This window comes from Pteropus alecto, unplaced genomic scaffold (assembly GCF_000325575.1).
Source record: "Pteropus alecto unplaced genomic scaffold, ASM32557v1 scaffold25, whole genome shotgun sequence".
Taxonomy (NCBI): domain Eukaryota; kingdom Metazoa; phylum Chordata; class Mammalia; order Chiroptera; family Pteropodidae; genus Pteropus; species Pteropus alecto.
Genome location: NW_006441955.1, coordinates 35,180,633 through 35,188,507, shown reverse-complemented (window position 1 = coordinate 35,188,507; position 7,875 = coordinate 35,180,633).

Sequence of the window (7,875 nt, the reverse complement as noted above, 5' to 3'; positions counted from 1 at the left end):
TCAGAGCTTCTATAATGGGCTCTTCTCTTTTTCTTCCCATCCTACACTCAGGTGTCAGCCTAAAGCCATTTCCTCAAGGAGGTCTCCACTAGATTTGGTCTTTCTGTTATGCACTCTCATTACGGCCTGAATACGTAGCACTTATTATAATTGTAATTATATAGCTAGGGGGTATATTTAACATCTATTTTCTCCATTAGACAGTAAGAACCATGAGTGTAAAGCATCAGAAGTCTATAAAGTGTATTATCATTGTGTACATTACCCTTTATTCAGCCAGGTTTTAAGGACTATGACAAATCAGATTTGTGTTAAGAGTGTGGGTGGGTGGGGAGAGGGAGAGTGACAAAACCAGATTTGAGTTAAAAAAAAAAAAAAAACCTTAAAATGGTTGTAAAATAAAAAAATATGGAGAATGGATTTATTTGGTGTTAGAGTGGATGTAAGGATGATTTAGGGCTTCTGTCTTGAACAATAAAGAAAAACACCATTTACTGGGAAGGAAATTATAGGAGGGGAGCAAGTTTGAGGGAGGGGGACGATTATTAGTTCGGTTTTGAACAGAATGAATTCAGGGCACCTGTGACATATCTGGGTGGAGATTTTAAACAGAGAGTTTATTATACAGTTCTAAATAGTATAAGCTGAAGATGGGAGAGAAGGGCAGGAAGGAGGTTAGGCAAGTGGAAATAGGTTTAGAATTATTATGGACAATGGAGAAAAAGTTGATGTGTTGGGCCTATGTGTTGGGCATATGTGTTGATAAGACACATATCTGAGACAGTTAAAACCGAGAAATTGGTGAGTGCTCATGGAGGAGTAAGATAGTGGCTTTTATCTCACATTGAAATTTGCTGGAGATGTGTAACAATGACAATAGAGAAGCGCAACTTCTAAAATATTGAAAAGAAAGTGGCTGAAGACTGGTATAGCAAAAATAGAATATCACAGGGCTATTCTATGTCATATGGAAATAGTTGTAATTATATACTTTTTAAAGCATAAAACATAGTTACACGAAGTATGTATTTTTGTTTAAATCAAGATACAAGTGAACATAACTGACAGATATTTTAAAGTTTTCATCTTTCATTCATCATCAGACTCAACAAAAGAAGCCCCTCTTTCTTGTCTCCAATGGATTCACAAGTGTCTCCAGAACTCACATTTAAAAATTTAAATTTACAAATAGTTTTGCATAGGAATTAGGACACAATTTAACACATTTAGACATAGGAGACTATTTATTACTAAAGATAAAAGTATTCGTTACCTCTGTGTTGCTAAATCCAAAAGTCAGTTCTTGCTAGTTCTTCCTGATCTTCCATTCTCAATGTTAGAATGCTCCAGTGCTCAGTCCTTGGATTTTCTCTCTAGTGATAGACCCTTAAGAACACATCCAGTCTTCTTAAGGCTTATCTTCTCTCGGTTTCCAAATTTATATATCTATCCTGAACCTTTTTCTTGAACTCCAGACTTACACATCCAACTATCCACTGGGCATTTCCACATGGAAAGTCTAACGAGCATCTTAAACTTAGTATGCCCAAACCTGAACTCCTGATAGCCCCCCTTCAAACTGCTCCACTCACAGTCTTACCCATCTTAGTAAACATCAACTCCAATTCTAAAGTTACTTAGGCCAAAAATTTCGGTCATTCTCTAGGATTCGTGGTCAAGATGGCAGAGTAGGTAAACACTGTGCTTGCCTCCTCTCACGACCACATCAAACTTATAAGTAAACTACAGAAAAACCATCATTAAGAATCACCTAAAGTCTAGCTGAGCAGAAGTTCTACAACTATGGACATACAGAAGAGGCTACCTTGAGACTGGTAGTGGGGACAGAGCTGCAGAACAGGCTAGTCCTATACCTGCATGTGGCAGATAAAAATCAGGAGGGATATTTTAGCTGAGGAGGTCTTCTCCGAAGAGCGAGAAATCCCAGTCCCATACTAGGCTCCTCAGCCCAGGGTTCCAGTGCCAGGGCGAGAAGTACCCACAACTTCTGGCTGTGAAAACCAGCAGAGACTGTGGCCGAGTGAGATGGAGGGTAGCTCAAGCTCCAGGCGTTCTCTTGAAGGGCCCATTCATGAACTTACTTGCTGACAGACTCACTCTGAGCTCCAGCACTGGGGCAGCAGCTCAAAAGGCGCCAGGGATATATGGAGAGGAAGTAAATTGTCTGGCTTCAGTGTGAGGGCTGGAGGGGAAACTTTCTCCTAGACAGAGTGCTGGTAGGATCCACTGTTTCTTTGCTGAGCCATCCCTGTTCCCTACATGCAGACACAGGTGGCTGCCATATCTGAGTCTCCATCAACCTAGCTAACACTGGTCTCCCTACCCTACTGATTCCTTGAGACTCCACCCCATCCAATTTGTGGGTGCACTCAAGCCACTTCCAGTGGTTTTTTCATACAAACAGCCAGCCTTGACTTATGCTACGGACTTTCCTAAAATCTCTCAAAGATTCACAAAACCCAAACAAGCATCATCTGGCCTTGGTATACCCCGTACCTCTTGCTGAGCAGCCTCAAGCCTGGCAATAGTAGCAGCCAGACTCGGTTCATGGCTTGACCTCCTGAGATACCTCAGAGCCCAGTATGGGTGGCAGCCATCTCCAGATTGCTTTGTAGCTTATACCAGGTGGCCTCGGGCAGGGCACAGGCTGTGGCTGAACTTAGCTTGTGGCAGGGTTCCTCCCAGGAGATTCTAGGAGTGGTACACCCAATGGCCAGCTTTGGACCAAAATTAGAGCACCATACAGCTGTTTGCAAAGATGACACACTCAAAGGGCAGACTGTGCAGGCATCAGAGCCCTGCTAAAGTAAATCCTGCTCCATAGGGTCAGCTCCTGCACAATAGCTCCTCCACTATAGTCATGGCCAGTCCTCACAACCAATCAGCCCAAGGGTCAGCCCCTTCCACTGATGTGCAAACAACAACTAAAGCTCAACTACAACAGGAAAACACACAGTCCACACAAGGCACACATCTGGGCCCCACAGGACACCAACTACATAAGGTCACTCTACTAAGAATGAGAGACATAGTAGCCCTACCTAATACATAGAAACAAACACAGGGAGGTAGCCAAAATGGGGAGAGAAAGAAATATGTTCCAAATGAAAGAATAGAAAAAAGTTCCAGAAAAAGAATAAACAAAATGGAAACAAGCAAAAAAAAAATCCAAGTAGACCAAAAGCAAGAAAAAAAAAAAAAATGAGAGTAGTTTGGGGCCTCTGGGACAACATTAGGGTGATAACATTCACATCATAGGGGTACCAGAAGGAAAAGAGAGAGAGCAAGGAATTAAATACTTATGTGAAGAAATAATGACCAAAAATTTCCCTAACCTGGCAAAGGAAGTAGACATACAAACCCAGGAAGCGCAAAGAGTCCCAAACAAGATAAATCCAAAGAGGCCCACACCAAGACACATCATCATTAAAATGCCAAAGGTTAAAGACAAAGAGAGAACCTTAAAAGCAGCAAGAGAAAAGCAGTTCGTTACCTACAAAAGAGTGTTGTAGCCGCCAGCCCCCGAAAGACACACATCTGGGACCACCAGAAATCAGTGAGTTATAGGAAACACGCTCTTTATTCAGCCAGCTGGGTCTGCCAGGGGTACGCAGACCCCAAATTAAGCAGCCCCGAAATGTAGAGGTACAGGATTTTTAAGCCCTAAATCCCATTCCTCATTCTGTCTTAAACACAAAGGCCTGTGTTTTCTCCTATTCACTACCTGTCAACCCACAGGTCAGGTTTGCAAGCGGGGCTACAGAAGCAGAAAGCTTACTGTTAGAATGTTATGTTCCCATGGGCGATAGCCAAGCAGTAATTTTCCAGCCAGCACAAGAGTTCCCATAAGACTGTCAGCTGCTTTCTCAGTAGAAACTTTGCAGGCCAGAAAGGACTGGCATGAAATATTCAAAGTGATGAAAAGCAAGGAGTTACATCAAGATTATTTCACCCAGCAAAGATATCATTAAGAATTGAAGAACAGATAAAGAGCTTCCCGGACAAGAAAAAGCTGAAATTCATCACCATCAAACCAGTATTACAAGAAATGTTAAACGGACTTCTTCAAGAAGAAGGAAAAGAAAAAAAAAGATTAAATGTGAATAATAAAGTGGCAATAACTACATGTCTATCAATAATTACTTTAAATGTAAATGGATTAAATGCTTCAATCAAAAGACATAGAGTGGCTGAAGGAATTTAAAAAAGACCCTTAGAGATGGTACCTACAAGAGACTTCAGATCAAAAGAAACACACAGACTGAAAGTAAAGGAATGGGAAAAGGTATTTCATGAAAATAGAAACAAAACAAAACAAAAAGCTGGGGTAACAATACTTATACAAGACAAAATAGACTTTAAAACAAAGGCTACAACAAGAGACAAAGAAGGACCCAGTAATCCCACATATGGGTATCTATCCAAAGAAACTCCAAACATTACTTTGAAGGGACATTGCATCCATATGTTTATAACACCATTATTTACAATGGCTGAGATGTGGAAACAATCTGAGCATCCATCAATGGGTGAACGGAGAAAGAAGAGGTGGTATATGTATATACAGTGGAATATTACTCAGCCATTCAAAAAAATGAAATCTTGCCATCTACAACAACATGGATGCACCTAAAGGGTATTGTACTGAGTGGAGCAAGTCAGACATAGAAAGACAAATACCATGTGATTTCACTTAATGTGAAATCTAAAGAACAAAAACAAACAAACAAAACAAACAAACTCAAAGATACAGAGAACATTTTGATGGTCGCCAGGTGGGAGGAGGATTGGGGAGTAGGTGAAAAAGGGGAAGGGATTAAGAAGTACAAATTGGTAATTACAAAATAGTCATGAGGATATAAAGTATAGCATAAGGAATATAGTCAATAATATTGTAATAGCTATATATGGTGTCCAATGGGTTCTAGATTTACCAGAGTGATCACTTTGTAAGTTATATAAATGTCTAATCACTATGTTGTACACTTGAAACTAATATAATATTGTATGCCAATTGTTACTGAAAAATTAAAAGATATTAAAATGAATAAATAAAATAAAATGAAAAAACAAGTGAAAAATAAAAATGTACATCATATTTAGCAAAATTAACATTAGAAGTATAATAATATAATTATAGTTGGTATGAATTAAGAATTTATACTTTTTTAAACTCTAAAATATTGTTTGCCTGAACACATAACATAGTACTTTGTTTACAGTTTATTAACATCACTATTTTGAGTAGTTTTCCTCCTTTTGACAATTTCCTTGGTAGTTTGGCTTGTCGTTTTATACAATTAATCTCTCTATTAAAAGTAAATCAAATCTTTCTTCACCAAAAAAAAAAAAAAATTCGTTTATTCTCTGTCTTACATCTTACAGCTAGTCAAATCCAAAGGTATTTGATTCATCAACAAATCTTTATAGCTACATTTTAGAAACTGATCTAGAATCCAAACTAGTCTGAGTCACTATAATTTTCCATCTACTTTATTACAACAGACTTCTAATTGATCTCGATTGCTTTTGCTTATGCCTTTGCCCTCCTTCATTCTAGCCTCAGCATAGCAATGTAATGATCTTGGTAATTAATTCATGTCACTCCACTCCTCAGAACTTTTCAGTGGCTCCCCATTTCCCTCATAGTAAACACCAAAGTCCTTGTAGTGGTCTTCAAGGCTCTACATCATTTGCTCCCACCCTACCACCCCACCCCCATTATTATTTGATCTTATTGCCTGCTACTCCCTTCCTTCCTCCGTGCTTACTCCACCGCAGCCAAACTTGCCTCCTTGCTGATCCTAGAACACTCTAGCCATATTTCTGCCAAAGAGCCTTTGCTTTAGCTGTTCCCTTTGCCTCTAGTGGCTCACTCTCTCATTTTCTTCAGATTTTGTATCAACCATCAGCTTCTCAGTGAGATCTTTCATAGTTAACCTAAGTAAATTGAACATCGCATACCTAAACACATATGCATATTTCTTATTTCCATTCCTACTTTACTTTTCTCCTTAATTCTAATCACTAACAAACTATATGCTTTTTATTTATCTCATCTATTGTCTCCTTACCATACTACATTGTAAGCACCATAAAGATTTTTACTAGTTTTATTCATGGTGTGTCCCAAATACCTAACAGTGCCTGGTATATAGCAGACAATAATTATTTGATAAATGAAACAGTTAATATGTTCAGTTTATTCTGCTCTGTCACAGAAAGAAGGTCAACTTATGACCATTTAATAGGAAAAAAGACAGTTGTAATTAAAAAATGACTTAACCTGTGTCTATACATACGTCATCATCATACATCATCCATTATGGAGAAGTGCCTGTTTGCCTAAGTCTGGCTTTCTAAAGGGCTGAAGAGAGTTGCTGGTGAGCCCCACTTACCAAAATAAAAATGGAGGCCCAAACTCCTCTGGGGCTTCTGATTTTCAGCTCAGAAGAAGATCAGGAACTTATGGACTCCAACAGTTTTTCACCTCCACTGGGCTCAGTAGTAATCCATTAATCCTATAACCTTTTCACTATTCCTCACCTGTCTACTGTCCTCTCTTTCCTTCTTATTCAGTTTTAATGTTATGGTCAGTCATGATACTTCCTTCTTGCAGTCACCCTCAACTCTTCTGCCTCCTCTTGCTTTCTCCTCATTTCGTGCTTGGCAAGATCACAACCTTTATTAAATCCATATTAAAGCTTAAATTAAATCCTTATTAAGTCTGCATCTACTCTGTGCCCTTGTAGTTCACTGTGACTAAAGGAAAATGCACAACTGTGTTGTCCGGTCTTCCTTTAAATTTATGACCATGAACTTCAAACGGGTAATTTTCCTCTATTTCTTAATTCATCACTTTTCCATTCACCTTACTGGTGAGACCTTCCCTCATCATTCTATTTAGAAGAGCAACCACCACTGCCACCCCCACACTCCCTATCCATTTTCCCTACTTTATTTCTCTCCATAGCACATATAGCCATCTGACATATTATATAACTGTTTCTTTAATATCTCTCTCTTCCTTGAATGGAAGCTCAGAGAAGGGACTTTTGTTTTGTTCACTCCCTATCCTCAGTACCTAGTAGAGTATGTATCTGGCACACAGCAGGCGTTCAGTTAATAGTAGTCTTATAATGAATAAATTATGTGTGCCCTAAGACCCACTCTTCACCAAAGGTGAGAATGGAGGAGGCAAAGAGGTAAGAGTAACAGAGAAATCTCTTGCCAAAATAAAATTAGAAGACAGTGCCCTAAATTGGGCCTGAGAAGAGGCTTGAAGTTCCCTGACATGGCTGTATATTTACTGCAAAAGAGGCTATCTTATACTGAAGAGTAAATTAAAAAGGTAGTCAAAAGGTATAAACTTCCAGTTACAAGATAAACAAGTCCCGGGGGATATAATATACAACATGGTAAGAAAGTAAATCTTAGAAGTTCTCATCACACACAAAAAAGTGTAAAGTGTAACCGATGTTCATAGCAGCATTATTCACAGTGGCCAGGATATGGAAGCAACCGAAGTGTGCTACGTTGGATAATTGGCTAAAGAAGCTGTGGCACATATATACAATGGAATATTACTCAGCCATAAGAAGAGATGAAATACTGCCATTTGTGACGTGGATGGACCTCGAGATAATTATGCCAAGCAAAATAAACCAGACAGAAAAAGTTGAAAATCACATGATATCACTTATATGTGGGATATAAACCTAAAAGCAACAAATGATCAGGACAAACAAACAGAGACTCATGAACATGTACTATAGACTAGTGGTTACCAGAGGACTATTGAGTAGTGGATTACTATTGGGGTAGGGGAGGAGGGGGGAGGTAGACGAGGTAAAG